The sequence below is a fragment of the Silene latifolia genome, chromosome X, assembly GCF_048544455.1.
Source record: "Silene latifolia isolate original U9 population chromosome X, ASM4854445v1, whole genome shotgun sequence".
Lineage (NCBI taxonomy): Eukaryota > Viridiplantae > Streptophyta > Magnoliopsida > Caryophyllales > Caryophyllaceae > Silene > Silene latifolia.
In genome coordinates this window covers 9,543,090-9,562,742 of record NC_133537.1, presented here as the reverse complement: position 1 = coordinate 9,562,742, position 19,653 = coordinate 9,543,090, and the positions used below count along the sequence as shown (strand labels likewise).

General features: G+C 39.6%; 1 pseudogene; it reads right to left on the bottom strand.

Annotated features, from left to right (window-relative positions):
* Window positions 1-15,867: 15,867 nt before the first annotated feature.
* LOC141622785 (putative pentatricopeptide repeat-containing protein At5g37570) lies at window positions 15,868-18,175 on the bottom strand (annotated as a pseudogene).
* Between the last annotated feature and the right edge of the window lie 1,478 nt (window positions 18,176-19,653).

The window sequence follows — 19,653 nt, the reverse complement described above, 5'->3', positions numbered from 1 at the left end:
TGCGGCTCATGAAGCTGTCTTTCTAAAATACAAGTTTATTTTTAGAAGACAGAGTGGGAGAAATTATTCAAGAGCCACAAAGAATGCCACAAAAGAATGTTATGTCGCAAGAAACTGGTCTTTCTTGGCTACATGAGAAGTTTTGCGTAAGATGTTGTTTCTTTAAAACCTAGGAGGTTAAATTCGTCACTTGTTAAATTTGATGAATTCATGCTACTTTTAAGAAAGTAAAGAGCTTATAACTTACAAAAGAAATTGTTTGATTCAAGTTGATTACTTCTAGAAAGTAATGAACATATGACTTACATAAGAGTGTTTAAGTCACAACTCAATACAAGGCTTAGAGCCATGAAAATCCGAAACAAAAGGGCTTGATTAGTGACAAAGGGTTTTGCACTAATAAAGAGATATTTCAAAGCAAGATTGGTTGCAAAGGGTTTTGCACAAATTGAAATGATTAAGTCTATTTGGATTTTCTTAGGGATTGTGTTTCATTATGAGGTTATGAAATACGTAGCAAGTGAATCTAAAACCCGCTTCTTCAATAGAAGGAATGTATTCAATACATGTCATGAGTTTTGTAGATTCTTGCAATCCTAAGATAATGTGAAACTTAAGAGAGGGTCTTAAGTAGGACATCAATGAGTTGGAATCAACATTTTGATCATGTGATAAAACATTTCTCGATAAGTCGAGAAGTTGTGTTTATACATGGAGTTTAGTGGGAGTTACGGAACTTTTAATTAGTCCGATATGTGGATGACATATTGATCATTGAGAATGATTTAAGACTTTTGGAGTATTATAATACATCTTGAATATCCGGATTTATGAAGATAAATCCACATGATATTAGCGTCAGTAAGAAGTCTTATGTTGATAAGATTCATGACTAGTTCAATTAAATTGAACATATTTGATTGATTTCATTTGCTTCATTTTTGCCGAATCAATTAAAAAGAAATGATGTATAACACTTTATATGCTTTGAGTATGATGAATTGTTTTCAAAATCGAATTTAAGTAATCTTTACCAAGTAAGCCATAAAGATTACCCTTAAGTGCTTGCAGAAGCATTAAGGCTATGATGCAAAGTGTTTATGATGCAATATTGTGTAAGAGTGTTACACAAGTGACAATTGACAATTGAGATTGCGCATGGTTTCTGACAAAACCATAATCAAAACACATTAGGATGGTTAAGATACCATTGTGGCAATATTATTAAGAAGTAGATTTTCTAGAATCGTTCTAGGCAATAAAGAACAATGAGAGATATTTATAACGGAAATTGAGTACACTTGCGATCATGAGATGTGCAAGAAGGATGAGTCCCGCACACTTTCGTGAAAACAAAGTGGGAGCTATTCTTAGGTTAGAGGGCCTATGTCTTGATTGGATCTCGACACGTATTTCGAAAGTTTTGTAATGCAAATGTATACATTACAAAGGAAAACGAGTATGTAGTAAGGTTGAGTAAGGTACAAGAAATTGATAAAACCTACTCACCAAAGCCTTCTCAAAGGCTAAACATGATGAGTCATGTCATTTCAATTGAATTGAAATGAACAACTACGTGAAAGATCAAATTAGATTATAGAACATGAAATAGTAATCAGGCATTGACTATTCATGTGTGATAATCGCATTTGTCGCTCGAGTTTTATTTTAAAACTCTTTTATTATACTTTGTTACATCCAAACGGGTTGTGGAGACAATTGAACCCCGTTAAAGTGAACACGAATTAACATTGTATTTGCCCATAGTTACTTGTATGAGGTGACGTCTCGAAGTGACTAGAGTGTGATGCGATTGATGGCAAGTTCAAGTGCCATAGAGTCATGTGAGATGACTAGTCGATCACGTAGGCGATCGTTAGGAACATTTTGTCGGGCAGTGACCGCTTATAGAGTTCTCGCAAATTTATAAAGCCTGGTCGTGGCGAGAGCTACTATAGTATTCTAATGAGTCGATTCTTTTGACTAAAGACTATTCGCCTAAGATGGCACATTTCAGATTAACTTTGATTTGTGTTACTACGACCTTCGTAAATGGGGTCAAATGGGCATATTTTGGGTTATGATGGTTGTGGCTAGTCGAAGGGAATAAGTGCGATAGGAATTGTCCACCCCTTGTCAGGGTTAAAACAATATCTCAGGGCCACTCGAGGAGTAATGAACTGGAAATGCGTGGCCACGCTCGGAAGGTATCTATGATAGATAAATCCGGTCAATCGCTTATTCTCCGGATCGAGGAAACCACTCTCGATATGATCACTTGCAAGTACGACCTGAAAGACACCTTGCATTGAGTGGGAGATAGTAATAGGACAAGAGAATTGGTGACGCACACTTGTCGAGGACAAGTGGGAGATTGTTGGGAAATGTGTCCTCAACAATAGTGCGATCACATGATTTAAATATCATTGTTAAATCTCATTACAAGAATACGCTTGGGATGATTCTATTATATATAGTCAATTGACCAACATTTATCGGTAATGATTGGCTGACTAGAGTTTGACATTACTGTCGTTTGACGGTGGTGGTCAGTTGATCCCTTGAGGTCACACCTAAAGGACGATTCCCATAATAGAAAAGATTAATTAATTGTATGACAATACGAGTTAATTAATTCCTTAAAATTGACTAAAAGGTAGTCGAACAAATTATTTAGAGAGAGTTCGAGTTTTGAACTCAAGGCACGGAAATTATTATTTTATTATGCGATAATTGAATAATGAATTATTTGAGACAGGAATTAATAATTAAGCGGTTAATTATTAAATTTGTACTAATCGATTAATGTGATTAATATTGGTACGTAAAATATATGTGCAGTTGTACACGTATATTTGCGGAGTGATGTTAGAAGAAATTAATTGGGAATTATTTAAAACATGAGACGATGTTTAAAATAAAACTACACGTATTTGTGCGACAAATATAAGAACCAAAATGGACCCGTAAATGGGTCATTTTGGACCGTGTAAAATGTGCCTTGAATTGTGTGCACTAGACACAATTAGACACACATGAGACAAGCCATTGTTTTTGATTGGCTTTTGTATTTTCCATATTTTTGTCTAATCTATGCCAAAAGCTATTGGGCATAAATAACATCAAAAATTGCACTCCCCATGCTCTCTCTAGTAAACCGTCCCACCCTCTCATTTGGTAGTGTGGTGTTTTTCCTTTTCACATGTTTTTGAAAAGAAATACTCTAACTTCTCTCTAAATTCATAAAATTGTTTTTATGGAAATTTGTTCTAAAATTTCTAATATATTCTCAAGATTACAATGTAGTAATCATAAAAATATTAGAATAATTTTAAGGTTCTTATATTATTATCTAGTTAATAATAGTGTAAGGATTATGGGATTAGTCTTGGGTGCAACTAATTGGAGGCATTCTACTTTGAGTGCTTGGAGGATCATCCTAACATATGGAAAGCTCAAGATCAAGTGGAGGAAGGAGTTCTCCACTTGTGCCCTTTATGATCCGTTTTATGGTGAGAAAATGTTTTCTTATCTTCTTTTATTAAAGTTTGCATGCATAAGATCACTAATTAATTTTATGACAAATTAAATTAAAACATATATGAATATGTTAGTATGTATATAGATCTTCATTTCCTTTATTTTTGTGCTGGATCTGGCCAGTTTAATGTGTTATGGGTGGGATCGTTGCCTGTCTGGAGGGCTTATGTCCCTTGCCTGTCTGGAGGGCTTATGACCCATTTATGTTATACAATCCAGGAATAGAATTTCCAGGTTTGTATGTTAAGTTGAGCTCAGTATTATAAGGCCTGTTTTGCAACTGAATTTTGGATATCAGTTGGATATTAGTTGAATGTTGGTGGGGGTAGCCCCCAATCTTTAAGATTTGTTTTAAATAAAATGTAGTATGTAAAAACAAGTATTGAAGATTCTACTTGGTAAAAATATGGGAACATAGATCAGTACTTGGGCACGTAATTTTGAAGAAATCATATATTGCATTTATTCACGTAATGGCAAGTATCATACATGTAATTTCATATCAAGTTGGGCAGGAAATGTGAACACGAAAATTATACCTGAACCGGGAGATATATTTTATATGTGGAATAATTTTAGGTGTGCAATGTTCCAAGCTCTTGGGATCATCTCGCCTTCCAGGGTTTGTAATCTGTAGGCTCCCTGGCCGACTATTGAGTCAATTAGGTAGGGACCTTCCCAGGTTGGGGCCAATTTGCCAGCATTCTTTTCTTTTGTGTTTTGGAATACTTTCCTGAGGACAAGATCTCCTACCCTGAACACCCTGGCTTTGACAGTCTTGTTGTAGCTTCTTGCAACTCTTTGCTGATATGCTGCTAATCTGATGCTTGCTGCATCTCTTAGCTCTTCTGTTAAGTCCAGGCTATCCTCCATTAGAGGTATATTGTTTGTTGTTGTGTTCAGGCTACATCTGGCTGATGGAATGTCCACCTCAGCCGGGATTACTGCTTCACATCCATAGACCAAGGAGTAGGGGGTTTGGCCAGTGGATGTTTTAGGCGTGGTTCTGTCAGCCCAAAGGACCAGGGGGAGCTCTTCAGCCCATCTACCTTTTCTTCTTTCCAGCTTTTTCTTTATGCAGCTGATTACCACTTTATTACTGGATTCTGCCTGACCGTTGGCTTTTGGATATCCTGGTGTGGATGTTACCAGATTGATGTTCCATTGAGCACAGAAGGCTGCTGTTCTTTTTCCCACAAATTGTGTGCCATTGTCGCATACTATTTCAGAGGGGATGCCATATCTACATATGATGTTGTGTTTGATGAATGCTATGACATCCTTCTCCTTGACTTGTCTGTATGATTCAGCTTCTATCCACTTGGAGAAGTAATCAGTCATTGCTAGCATGAAAACTTTCTGTCCGGGTGCTTGAGGTAGTTTTCCTACTATATCCATGCCCCACTTCATAAATGGCTAGGGTGCGGATATGGAATGTAGTTCTTCAGATGGCTGATGGATGTATGGTCCGTGAATCTGACAAGCTTTGCATTTGGAGCTAAAATCCAGGCAATCGGCTCTCAAGGTAGGCCAATAATAACCTGTTCTGAGTACTTTGCTTGCCAGGCTTCTTCCACCTTTGTGATTTCCACAGTATCCTTCATGGATTTCTGATAATATCTGCTCAGCTTCTTGTGGTTCCAGGCATCTGAGGTACGGCCCGGCCTGCGATTTCTTAAAAAGCACGTTGTCAATAATAGTATATGAAGCAGCTTTTATTTTTAGTGCTCTGGCATCTTGCTTATTTAAGGGAAGGATTCCCTGTTGTAGCCAGTCATAGTAAGGTTTTGTCCAAGAATTAGCAATATAGATTGGGAAACTCTCATCTTGTTTATTTATTGCAGGTTCTAATAAATGCACGATGGGTATTTTGTCGAAGTCAAGGGGACTAAAGTTGGATCCTAGGCCGGCTAAGGCATCGGCCTGGGTATTCAAATCTCTGGGAATTCGGTCAATATTAAAATTTCTAAATTTTTCTTTTAAAATTCGGACAATGTCCAGATAGAGTATCATTTTGGAGTCTTTTGCAGTATATATCCCATTTACTTGGTTGGAGATAAGAAGGGAATCAAGATGCGTACCTTTAGGTTTTGCACACCAAGGTCAATACATACCTTTAATCCGCTATCAAGGCTTCATATTCTCGCCTCATTGTTGGTGGCCTCAAATGCACAGACTTATAGCTGTACTATCTTATCCCCCTGTGGCGATTTTAGTACTAACCCCAGTCCTGTGCCCCTCATGTTGGCTGCACCATCGACAAATAGGGTCCATTCTAGGTCTGTTTGGTCGCTGGTCAGTTTATTTACTTCTTTTATTAGGTCGGGTTCTAGGGTCGGACTAAAATCAGCCACAAAGTCTGCTAGTGCTTGTGACTTAATTGCTGTCCTTGGTTCAAATGTTATGTTGTATGTGCTTAGCTGGACCGACCATTTGCACATTCGTCCTGGACGATTCTGGTTTCTGAGTCCCGAGGACTTGATAGGAAGATTGGTTCTGACTATTATTGGGTGACTTTCAAAATATGGTCTTAATTTTGTGCAACTCATAATTAAAGCTAAAACATATATTTCAAGTAAGCCATACCCGATCTCTCGCATCCAAAGAGACTTTTACTTACATAATAGACAGTCTTTGTTGTCCGTCTCCGCTTCTTTGACCGATCTGCGCTGACAAAGAAGCTTTGGATTGATGTATACTTGTCGGGGTTCATCTTTGATGGTTTTGCTAGCAAGGGGGAGAGGATAGATATATTTTCGTGTCTTCAAAGGCGGCACGATGATCGGGGTCCATTGAAAGTCCTTGTTCTTCCTTAGCAGGTTATAAAATGATTTGCATCTTTCTCGATGATCTTGAAATGAATCTGTTCAGTGGTGCTATTCTTCCAGTCAGCTTTTGTATGTCTTTGACTGTCTTTGGTGGTTCTAGCTCCAGGATAGCTTTGATCTGTTCAGGGCTGGCTTCTATTCCTCTTTTTGTCACCATGTAGCCCAGAATTTGCTCGCCGAGACTCAAAGTGGCATTTTTGTGGGTTGAGCTTCATGTTGAATTTTTCCAGTATTTGAAAGGCTACTTCCAGGTCTTTGACGTGGTCTTCTGCCTTTTTTGATTTGACTACCATGTCATCTATGTAGACTTCCATGGTGTCTCTTATCTGATCTTTGAACATCATGTTGACTAGCCTTTGGTAGGTTGCACCGCATTTTTAATCCAAAGGGCATAGCAAAGATAACAATATATACCTCTTTCAGTGATGAAAGTTGTGCTTTCTGGTCTGCTGGATGCATTTTTATCTCGATTAAATCCTGAGGCATCCATGAATGTTAACATTTCGTGGCCTGCAGTGGCATCTACCATTGCATCGATGTGTGGCAGGGGAAATGGATCTTTTGGGCAGACTTTGTTCAAGTCGGTGTAGTCTACACAGACTCTCCATTTGCCATTTTTCTTTTGGACAACTACCACGTTTGCAAGCCAGTCAGGGTACATTACTTCCCTGATCATTCCCATGTCCAGTAGCTTGTCAACTTCTTGGTTGATGATTTCATGCCTCTCTGCAGCAAATTTTCTTCTCTTTTGCTGTACAGGCTTAAAGGATTTGTCAATGTTCAACTTATGAGTAATAACATCAAAGATCTATACCAGTCATATCAAAATGTGACCAAGCAAAACAAGACATTTTAGTTTTGAGAAAGCTGACCAGATTTGGTCTGATTGAGTCGGGTGCATCTGACCCTACAAGTACTTTCCTGTCAGGGAATTCTGGGTCTAATGTGACCTCTCCTGTTTCCATCTGTGTTTGTGCTATATATTCTTCCCTGACAGGTGACTTTAATTGCTATGCAAGGGACTTACCTGACTTTGAGGGTTTCAAAGCCTGAGTGTAACATTCCTGAGCCGTCCTTTGTTCTCCTCTGATGGTGGTTATCCCCCATTCTGTTGGAATTTTCACGCATTGATGGTATGTTGATGGGATTGCTTTGACATTGTGGATCCATGGTCTGCCCAGGATTACTTTATACGAGGATAGGCAATCCATTACTCCAAATCTCTCATATGAAGCCACGCCTTCCACATAGGTAGGCAAGCTGATTTCTCCCAAGGTGTTCTTTGTTTCTCCACTGAATCCAACCAGGACGCTGGATTTCTTGATGATCTTCCCTTCGTCTATCTTCATAGCTTTAAGGACGTCAAGCATCACCAGGTTGATTGAGCTGCCTCCGTCTATCAGGATTCTTGACACCTTTGCTGTGCCGATTTGCATGGTGATTACCAGGTTGTCATGGTGTAGATCTGATATTCCTTGCAGATCCGAGTCATCAAAGGTAATAGCAGGCAATGACTTGGGCCTGAGAGGAGGTTGGAGTCCGGATTCCCTGGATATTCTTTTGGCGGCCGAGCCGGTCTGGGTCGGTCCGATTTCGATCCTCCATTTATGAATTTGACTTCATAGATGGGAGGAGGAGGAGGGTCTCTCGCCGCTTCCGGGTCTCTCTTGTTTTGTCCTTCATCTTTGTTCTTTGGCTCATTGGATTATGTCTTTCAAGTAGCCTTTCTTTAGAAGATATGCCACCTGTTTCTGAGCCGGATGCATTCTTCTGTGGTGTGTCCGATGTCCTGATGGAAGTCACACCATCTTGTTGGATCTTTCCTGGGGTTGTCGGATTTCTTTGGCCATCTGACTGTATCTCCCAGGTTTTCCAAGCGTTTGATTAATCCTGCAGTATTAATAGAGAAGTTATATTCAGGAATAGTTGGAAGGCTAGAAAGGTTACCTTTATGTTCTTGTGCCATATTGACTTGGATCGTTCGTGCCCTGGAATAGGGTGCTTGATCCGGGATTGCCTCCTTTCTGGTAGGAGCTTTTCCTGTTAGTGTGTCCATAGCCTTGCTTTCCTCCGGATGAGTTCGTCCTGAAGTTAAGGTCTTCTTCTAATCTGACATGCTCTAAGGCGATGGATTGAACAGTGGCAAAGGTTGGACATGCTTTCTTGGTCAGATCTGCATAGATGTCACTGTCAAGCAGGACTCCTTGTCTGAATGCTTCTACCGCTGTTTCTTCATCGCATCTGGGAATGGCCACCTTTTCTTTGACAAATCTGGCCAGGAATTCTTTGAGAGATTCTTCAGGAAGTTGCTTTACCCTGAACAGTTCTTCGGGTCTCTTGGCCATATCTCTGCTACTTGCGAATTGTTGATTGAAGGCATTGATCAATTCTGCAAAATTCTTGATACCTCCATTTGGGAGATTGATGAACCATTGTAATGTCGCTCCAAATGTCGGTTGTACCAAAGCCTTTGCACATGCGACTTGCCTGAGTTCACCGGCACCAACATTTTTGTTTGAATATGGCAACATGATTTTGTGAATCAGAGGTTCCATCATAAGTTCTCATGGATGGAACAGTAAATTTCTTGGGAGATCAATCTTTGCAATTTCATCTGCAAAGGGTGAATCTGCATGTCAACTTCTACTTCAGCCACGTGGTCCGCACTCCGGGTATATTTTCTATTTTGTTGTGGAGTTTTTGATTTCCGAAGCATGGCCATCATTATTGCTGCTTCAGTTTTGTTTGTCTCTTCATTGGGAATGGTTGGGGTACCGGATGATGTATCCTTCTCCGGGGTTCCAAAATTGGAGAAGTCTATGTTTTTGATAATGGATGAAAATGGGGTTCCTGGCTCGAATCTGGTCTTGGAGCCCGAAGCTTGATTTTCCAATTTTTTCTTTAGGCTAGACTCAGATTCTTTCAGCCTATTGATTTACCTTCATTGGGCGCCTTCTCCTGGATTGTCTCCAATTCTTTGATCTTGACCAGGGCAGCCGCTAATTGTTGTTCTGCGGTAAGTTCCACCATTTTTGTGTGTGAATATTAAATGAAAAAATGATAAGGGGAATTTTATTGGTTGAAGAACTAGATGCCCCACGGTGGGCGCCAATTGTTTTAGCGGGATTTTCCTGAAAGGATCCGGCTTGATTATAGAGTAGTCAGGGTATCTAGTTCTATAAGTTTGGAATGTTGTGAATGAATAATAAGGAAAGACTGAGTAAGAAGAATAATGTTTATATTACTTTGATGAGCTAAGTACAAATTTGTGTAAGTAATTGGATATTCGGGAAATAATGTAAGGTAAATTATTAAGTTACTCAACAAATGATGAATGAATTACAAATATCAGATTACAATATTTATAGTCAAGCAAATATGATCGTTGTATTGATCTCCAACGTCTTCCTCTTTTGTTGGAGCTGTTACCGGATTAATAGGGCACATTCCCTATTAATTCGGTTGACTCGTTCTCTTTTGATTATTCTTCAACTCATTCTCCTCTTTGCACGTCCAGGTTCATGGGTGATATAGCTTCATAGTTAGACTTGGTCTTCCTTCAGAATAGGACATGAACATTAATCTCTATATAACCGTTTGGCTGCTCTTAATCCAGCCTGCCTAGGTGTGCTGCCAGGTTATTCCGTGCTTACCATCAGGCCTTTCTTCTGGGATTAAGTAGCCTATTCATCCTGTAATACTCTTCATCTGCCAGGCAGTGGTTAGATTTGTCCGGTCTCTGTTTGCCTCAATCAGCCTTGTAAGGTCAGGCCAGGTTGCAGTCAGGCCAGGCTAATCTGGGCCTAACACCAAGTATCAAGTATAAGATGTCGAGTTGGATTTATGGTTGATTTGCATGCAAGACGGAAATTAAACATCCATTTACCGAGTTAGGTTTATGGTGCATAATGTGATCCATTTGTCTTAGTAAGGCGTTTTGTAAATACGTTATTTGAATGAGAAAATCAATCGTCTGATCCGTCCTATATCCGGGTTAGCCGGAGTCGGGATCGTCCTAGACCAATGCTGGAAAGGGAACAGACCCTGCATCAGGCAGCCAGATGAGGCGCGAGCCTATTGGCGATGCAAGGGGATCTCCCCTGGTTTCAAAATAGAAAAAGGAGTGACTTGTTTAGGCGCGGGTCAGTCAACGATGTATGACGTGGTCTGACCATTGAAAAACGTTTGTAAAACGTGTTGAAAAATGGGTATTTGGACCCGTTTTAGTTTGAAAGGACCGTTTAGGCCGTATTTGTGTTGATTTGAAGAACGAGACTTGAATAATCGTCATTGTTTTGGCGATATTCGATGTCGGGTTCGACTTTGCAAGCTTGACATTAATAGTTTTGAAAATGATTATGAACTAATTGTTTTAAGTTCATTTGAATGTAATTAGTCGACATTCATCATCGTACTCGGGTTAAAATCCGACATGGTATATGGAACCAAGGATGACTTTGTGTTGGTGATTAATGCATTTGTTTTGAAAATGTAAAGAAATGATAAAACGCTTTAAAATACCTTCCAAAATGAAATAAAAGGCTTTAAAATACCTTTTAAATGTAATTAACCAAATATTATCACCGAAACACGGATTAAACCGCCATGGTATGAGGAACCAAGGGTGAAAAATGTTTTATGGTTAAAACTTGTAAAAAAAAAGTGGTTTGAAAATACTTGAAATGGTAAAAACCGTTTATATATATGAAAATGAAGGAGATGAAGAGACCAAACAAGGATTGGACTTGAGGCTGGGCAGGGTCCTTTAGGCGCGAGCCTATCTGCTACGTAAGTAGCCTCTACCTCAACCAAAAGTCCGGTTTTGGCTCATTCTTCCCATGTTTTGGACCATGTTATGCATAACTTAGCATCTTATAGTCATAAAACAAATGAAAACATGATAAAAGAGAGATTTTTACACCCTCATACTTACATGCTAGGTTATGGCGAGAAATCGACGTAAGTGTATCAACTCGTTTGGTCGGAAAACTCGGTTTAAAACCGTTTTGGTAAGTAAAAAGAGTGTTGTTAAGTTTAGTGATGGTGTAGTGGTCGAGATGGTCGGTCAAGTGGTTTAATGCACGATGACGGTACCAAACAATGTGTAAGGCTTGTGTTTACGATCGGTAGGTCGTAAACACGTGTCGGATTGTGACTTAGGAAGTCGAGTCGAGAATTTTAAGGGAGAAAAGAGGGGGCGGACACTCGCGTAACTCTCAAATGGTTGCATTTGAGGGGTATTTATAGGCAAATGAGTGGTTGTGTGAGTTTTGAGCGACGTGGCCACCCGGGCTGCTCAAAGAGGCGCGAGCCATATAGCACGTCTTCGAGGTGTCTTGTCGCTTTCACACAAGTGCAATCATGATTTGTTCTATCCTAGGATTTGGATGCACATGTTTGTTACTTGACTACGTAAGATTCCGGGAAACCTTAACATAGAAGCATTTGAATGGTTTTGTTTGACTCGATTTGACTCGTTGTTGGAGTCGGGATTTGAATTTTGAGTCGGTTTTTGGTCCGGTGTCGGTTTTGACTCTAGTTAGTGTCATTGCAACCCCGTCGTCATGCATTAAATATTCCAGGTACTTTTGAAAAGTTTTGAAATGTTTTATTTTCGAAATCGTTTTAAGTTTTCCGACGTAAAGTTGTACACAAACTGTCGATCAAACGCTGCGATTCCTAAGCATGTTGTAGTTCGATAATCATCGGGTGTTTGATGGAGTCTCAGCAGATACTGGGTATCTACAGTACTACATTAATTAAAAACTAAGAACCAAACAAATGAACAATGTGAAAGAGGATTCACAGTCCATTTACTTTTGCTAACCTACAGCTCACCGTAGCCATGACATGTTCAATTGTATTTGCTTCATTTTAGTTAAGATTTACGAAGATGCATATAATAGATTTGTTGATGAGATTAATTCTATTGTTGCGTATGACGGGCGGGAAAGGTCCATACTAGTATACTTCTAGTTCTTGCTTGTCTTGCGCTTGGTTCTCCGGCATGCCGTCCACTTTATCAACGCTGTTCCGCCCTATCAGCCAACAATCAAACCAAAACCCTAATAAACCCCCAAATCCCACAATAAAATAAATTACCAAAAAATATGGAAGAATTTGTTCAATAAATTGCATTCAAATAGTCAAATCCTTGTTTTACATTCAAATTAAGGATTAGAATGAAAGATATTTGGTTGATTTTGAGAGGTTTAATTGTCGGAATTTGAGAGAATTAGTTTGGGGAGTTTTTAGTCAAGGGTATCAAAATGGTAAATATTGTCCAAAAAGTACTGTAATGAGTAAAAATGTACTGCGAAAATAAATTACGTATTCTAAAAGTACAAGTTTATTTTATTTTCTCTCCAATAGAGTAAAATGTTCCCTCCTAGTTTCCCTCTAAACAAAAAATAGAATCTTTATTGGTCTTGCCATGTGTCCCATTATTACTAGTCAGTGTACAAAGCCCTTGTAGACCCGTGTGTATTCCTAGCATCTTTGGTGTGACAATGTGGATCCAGCTTCCTTGATGTCGGTGCCACTTGTTTCATGGTGATTCGGGAAATATGTTTAACCCAATGAACATCAAACTGCCTTTGTGGCTCCCTTGCACCAAAAATGAATATACTCTGTAGATATTAGCCCTTGGCTTCATACCTTAATGATGTTATCTTAAGTTCAGAAAAAAACAATATGTTTTCAAACTTCCTGACATGGTTAAATCGCACTTCTGATTTCTTAAAGATTTAAAGGTGTGACGGTCATTTCTTTTGGAGTACTTTCCTGTGTTTCCCAAGAGGAGGCCAAGTACAAAATACACTGTTCACCTCTGCCTCTGGATTTTTCCCCTCCCATGGGTCACTGTCTTTTGCCTTCCTTTCCTCTTCATTTACTACTTCTCAGTGTCCGTTTTGTTTATCTTGTGGCGGGTAAGATAGCTCAGTCTGGCTCCCTGGGTCTACAGAGAGTATACTACAACTTAACTCTACATTAAGATGTCGATGTCTTGGTTGACAATCACAGTGCTTCCACGTTTTCCAATCAAATGTACTCGATGCTTGTTTGTTGACGCATTACTTCTGTTTTCCATGCAGCCTACTTCTTCATGAGAACAAGGAAGAAAGATGGAGGCATTGAAGAAGGACATACTAACGCCTCTCCTGGTTCTGATATGGCAACTTCAGTTACACCTCCAACTTCAATTTCCGTCACCGAGGACATGCCTGTGGGCTCTGTGGCGCAGCCTGCCAGGGTGTTAGAGCCAATTCCTGAGCAGCAATAACGAGAAATGTTCAAATGGATGTTGGAAGAGAAGAGGAAGATCAAAACAAATAAAGTATTCCAATTATCGGGGAATTAAGCTTATGAGTCATACGATGAAGTTATGGGAGCGGGTTATCGAGCAAAGGCTTAGGAGATGTGTAGACATCTCAGAAAACCAATTTGGATTTATGCCCGGGAGATCGACTATGGATGCGATTTTTATCATGAGACAGTTGATGGAATACCATCGGGACAAGAAGAAGGACTTACATATGGTTTTTATTGACTTGGAAAAGGCATATGATAGGGTACCAAGAGAAGTACTTTGGTGGGATTTGGCGAGAAAGGGTGTGTCGCGAAAATATGTTGACCTCATAAAGGACATGTATGAGGAGGCTAGTGCAAGCGTTCGCACTAATGTTGGGAGAACGGAAGAATTTCCTATTAGCATCGGGGTGCATCAAGGTTCCGCACTTAGTCCTTTTCTCTTTGCTATAGTTATGGATGAGTTGACAAGGGATATTCAGGACGACATCCCTTGGTGTATGATGTTTGCTGATGATATTGTGTTGATTGATGAGACAAAAGAGGGGGTGGAGAGAAAGTTGGAATTGTGGAGGCAGACTTTAGAGACTCGTGGGTTCAGCCGAGCGGGAGTAAGACCGAGTATTTGAGGTGTCGATTCACTAAGGTGGCGGGGTTGAGATCGACATAGGCGGGGAGTATTATTTTCGATGGGAATGTTGTTGAGGGTTCAGATTTCTTCAGATATCTAGGGTCTATTATTCAAAAAGATAGGGAGTTAGACGGAGATGTGGCTCACAAAATTAAAGCGGGATGGTTGAAATGGAAGAGTGCTTCAGGGTTTCTATGCGATAAAGATATGCCCCAAAGATTAAAGGGAAAATTTTATCGCACGGCAATTAGGCTTTCTACTTTACTTTCGACTCATTGTTGGGCGTGAAGCATTGTCACATTCAAAAGATGAGTGTGGCGGAGATGCGCATGTTGAGGTGGATGTGCGGACATACAAGGCAAGATCGGTTAAAGAATGAGGTGATTAGGGAAAAGGTAAAAGTGGCGCCAATAAAGGACAAGATGATGGAAAACAGACTAAGATGGTTTGGCCATGTGAAAAGGAGATCTATGGACGCACCAGTTAGGAGGCTGGAGACTTGGAGAACAGAAAAGGTCCCTAGAGGCAGAGGAAGACCGAGACAGACATGGTTGAGAGTGATAGAGCACGATATGAGAGTTCTGGGGCTTGAGGAGAGTATGGTGACGGAGAGGGCACAATGGAGGGAAAGGATACATGTGGATTTTTAGTATTTGATTTTTTTTTTGACAGATTTAATGTTTTTTATTTAATTTAAAAATTAAATTATTTATTTTTCTCTCCTTTATTACACTTTTTCACCAACCACTTTCTTATAGATTTTACCTGGTTCATTCCGAAGCCTTAACTCTATTTCGGTTTTTAAAAAACGTTTTAATCTTTTCTCTCGATTTAAATTTGAAGTTTTTATAAAAGAAAGACGGAATTCGATTTTAAAACCCCTAAGTTTACCTTGACTTTCCATTACATTTTCGTTCTTCCTTTTTGTTTTTTCATCCCCCCTTTTTTTATTCGCATTTTGAGGTGTGCGTTCACCCATGGACGGTTCGAAAGGATGATTCATGTCAGCCGACCCCAAATCATTTTGGGATTAAGGCTCTGATGTTGTTGTTGTTGTTGTTGTTGTTGTGACTAGATTAGAATGGAAAACTGTCTCAGAAGTGTCTTCACAATGATACCAATGACCAATCTATCTAAGCTATCTTAGTTGGTAAAGTCACGGGGTGTGGACCGTGTGTACTAAAGCTTATCGAGTCTCTCCCAAGTTTGGATTCAACGGAGAAGGGTCAGAAAGAACGTCTGGATTCAACGGAGGAGTAGGTCTCCTAAGAGACGGTTTCTCAATAAGCTTATCGAGTCTCTCCCAAGTTTTAGTGTAGAGGAAAACTGGTTTTTTTAGTGAATGCTTATACGTTATCCTTATCTCTTGCCTGATACGGAGTACTAGTTGGTTTTAAAAATGCATGTTAAATTACTCGAAATATTTCATAAAACTACAAGCCCAAGCACACTGATTTCTGTCATAGTGTCGTCAACTCTGGAATGAGTCGTAGTAAACTACATTTGTTACCTGATAAGTAAGTGATAACGACAAATGCAAAGGCAAAATGCGTAGCAAACTAAAATAGAAAGCACCATGAATCAGAAATTTCTAAAACAGACAAGGATCTTCGGAATTATCAGAGAAATGTCTCACGATGGAATTATCAGAGAAATGTCTAGCCACTAACTCTGCCAACACAGGATTACAATGCAATCTACATGCCCCAAGAAGTGCTCTCCCGTTCCGGGGCTTCAGGGTGAGACCCAGCAGGCATTGACTTGAGTATATCATAGGCGGCTTTTTAATGGCCAGAACCCAGAACTACGTAGAAGATCAACCATACAAGAGTAATGATCAATAGAGGGAACAATTAAATAATTGTCCATCATATCAAATAAGCGGCAACCTTCTTCAACAAGTCTTGATCGACTACACACTGTCAGCATGACGGTGAAGGACACTTTATCGGGGACTATCCCTTCAGAAATCATGTCGTAAAATAATTGAACCGCATTGGTTCCTTGACCATGAATAGAACAACCTTGGATCATTGAACAATATGAGATTATCGCTTAGGCATATTTTTAAACAGATCCATCACTCTTTCCATATTACCGCATTTAGCATTCATGTCCACCAAAGCTGCGACAACATGAGGTTGACAAATGATCAAAAGAGCTACGATTCATAACAAACGAATCAAGCTCCCTAGCAAGATGCAAGTTCTGCAATTGTGCACAAGCCGACATTACTTTCACCATTGTAAACTCATCTGGCCTGCTGTTACTCTCTAGCATCTCCCTAAAACACTTCACAGCCTCATCCGGCTGTCCATTTTGCAAGTAACCAGAAATCAAAGCCGGCCACAAGTAAGACTCTTCCTCGCAGCACTGATTAAACAACACCCGAGCAGACGTCATAACACTAGCATACCCATCAACCACACATCCTTACGAGCCATCTCATCTAACAACCTCTTCGCCTCATCAAACTCCCCTTTCTTCACATAGCCACTAATCATAACATTCCAAGACACATGATTCCTACTCGGCATCTCATCAAACACCCTCCTCGCACTACCCAAGTCCCCATTAATCACATACGCCCCCACCAACGAAGTCCAAGACACCACACTTCTGACATGCATTTCATCAAACACCTTCTTTGCATCACCTAGCAACCTAAATTTCCCATAAAAGTCAATCAAACTCGAGCCGACATACAAATCATCCTCAAAGCCATACTTTATCAACAACCCATGAACCCCAAACCCAACACAACCACTCAATTCCATAGAACAACGCTTAATCAACAGCGGAAACATAAACCTATCAGGACAAAACCCAGAAACCCTAAAACCCGACAACAGCGAAAGCGACCGACTTAACGAAGAATAAACAAAACAACCCTTTAAAAACGCATTACAAAGAATATCATGATGCCTTGTGACAGGCATTTCATCAAACACCTTCTGTGCATCACTAAGCAACCTAAATTTCCCATAAAAGTCAATCAAACTAAAACCGACATACAAATCATCCTCAAAGCCGTACTTTATCAACAACCCATGAACCCCAAACCCAACACAACCACTCAATTCCATAGAACAACGCTTAATCAACAGCGGAAACGTAAACATATCAGGACAAAACCCAGAAACCCTAAAACGGGACAACACCGAAAGCGACCAACTTAAAGAAGAACAAGCAAAACAACCCTTTAAAAACGCATTACAAAGAATAACATGATGCCTTGTGACAGGCATTTCATCAAACACCTTCTGTACATCATCAAGCAACCTAAATTTCCCATAAAAGTCAATCAAACTCAAACCGACATACAAATCATCCTCAAAGCCGTACTTTATCAACAACCCATGAACCCCAAACCCAACACAACCACTCAATTCCATAGAACAACGCTTAATCAACAGCGGAAACGTAAACGTATCAGGACAAAACCCAGAAACCCTAAAATCGGACAACACCGAAAGCGACCAACTTAAAGAAGAATAAGCAAAACAACCCTTTAAATACGCATTACAAAGAATATCATGACGATAAACAACAGCATTAAATACAGAAGTTGGGTAATCAAATGAGATTTTGTTATTATTATTATTATTATTATTATTATTATTATTATTATTATTATTATTATTAAATTTATCGAAAAATAAAGAAAGGAAGTTTGTAATTAGGTAAAGATCGTTATGGAGACCTGTTTGAATGATAGGAACATGAACTTGTTGGAAACATGTAAGAGTATTGCAGGATTTTAGAAGGGTCAATAATTGCCGTGAAGCAAAATGAAGTGCCATTGATTGAAGAAAGTTATTGATTGAAGAAAGTTGAGGCGGCTCTTTTGCTTATTTATAAAATGCAAGAAAAGAGGGAGTTTTTTTTTTTTTTTTTTTTTTTTACAACAATAAAACGAGTTTTATATAAGAAAAATTGGGAAATACAGCAAATCACCACATAAGTTTGATACTATGTGCAATTAAGCTTCTTAACTTATAAAGGGGCGTTTGGTTAGAGAAAGAGAAAGGAAATTAGAAAGGGTAAGAGGGGGAAATGTAAGGGATTACCTAAAACTTAACTAATTGTTTGATTACATAAAAAAAAATGAATGAAGTGTGGTGGGTTGTGGTTTGTTTTGGTGTACGGGTGGTGGTTTAGGTGGTGGTGGTGGTGGTGGTGGTGGTGGCATGGTGGTGACAGTGGGGTGGTTGTGGTGGTGGTGGCGTCATGGTGGTTATGGAGGTGGTGTTGCGGTGGTGGTTTATGTGGGGTTGCTGTGGCGATGGTTTTTGGTGGTGGTTTAGGTAGGGCGGTTGTGGTGGTGGTGGCGGCGGTGGTGGTGGTGGTAGTGGGGTGGCTGTGGTGGTTGTGATGGTGGTTGTGGCGTCATGGTGGTTGTGGCGGTGGTGGTTTATGTGGGGTGGCTGTGGTGGTGGTGGTGGTGGCGATGGCGTCTTATTGGTGACGAGTGTGGTGAGAGTCGTAAGTGTGGTGGTAGGTAAATAAGGTGGTTGAAGGGTAACAAGGGTAATGAAATCTCATACCTTGGGGGATGGGGGTAAGGAATGCCATGGATTGAGAGTAGACCTGTCAAACGGGTCGGGCGGGTCGGGTCCCGGGTCGGGTCATACGGGTCGGGTCAGAATACGGGTCGGGTCGAATACGGGTCGGGTCAGATACGGGTCGGGTTATACGGGTCACGGGTCGGGTTAGGGTCAGAATACGGGTCAAGAAATAATTTCTAACGTCTTTTTTAAACGGTTTTTTTAATTAAAAAGATATTTTTTTAAAATGTAAATCATATATAAAATTAATATTTTAATCATATTAAACGTTTACATTAATTATATTGACATAATTATTAAAATAAAGTTTTTTTAATAATTATCTTATTATTAAATATTATAAAAGTTATTTAAAATTAACTTTTTAGTCGTTTTTGTAATTTTAAGTAATAAAAAAAATATTTTTTTAACTATTTTTTCAAATATAATATATAAATATTAATATTTTAATAAAATTCTTGATTTACCTTTGACCCAACGGGTCGACCCGTTCGGGTCGGGTCTCGACCCTAAAATAACGGGTCATTTCGGGTTCGGGTCAAACGGGTCGCGGGTCGAAAAAACCGGGTTTGTAACCCTAAAAAAACGGGTCGGGTCGGGTCGGGTTTCCGGGTCGGGTCGATTTTGACAGGTCTAATTGAGAGGTAAGGAAGGGAATTGCATTCTCTTTGGCGAAAAATGTTCCTAATATGAGAATTGTTAATAATGTTACAATGAAAATTTACATGACCAAATTTTTGTTTATACTAAAATTGGTTCTCATTTTTCGTTGAATATG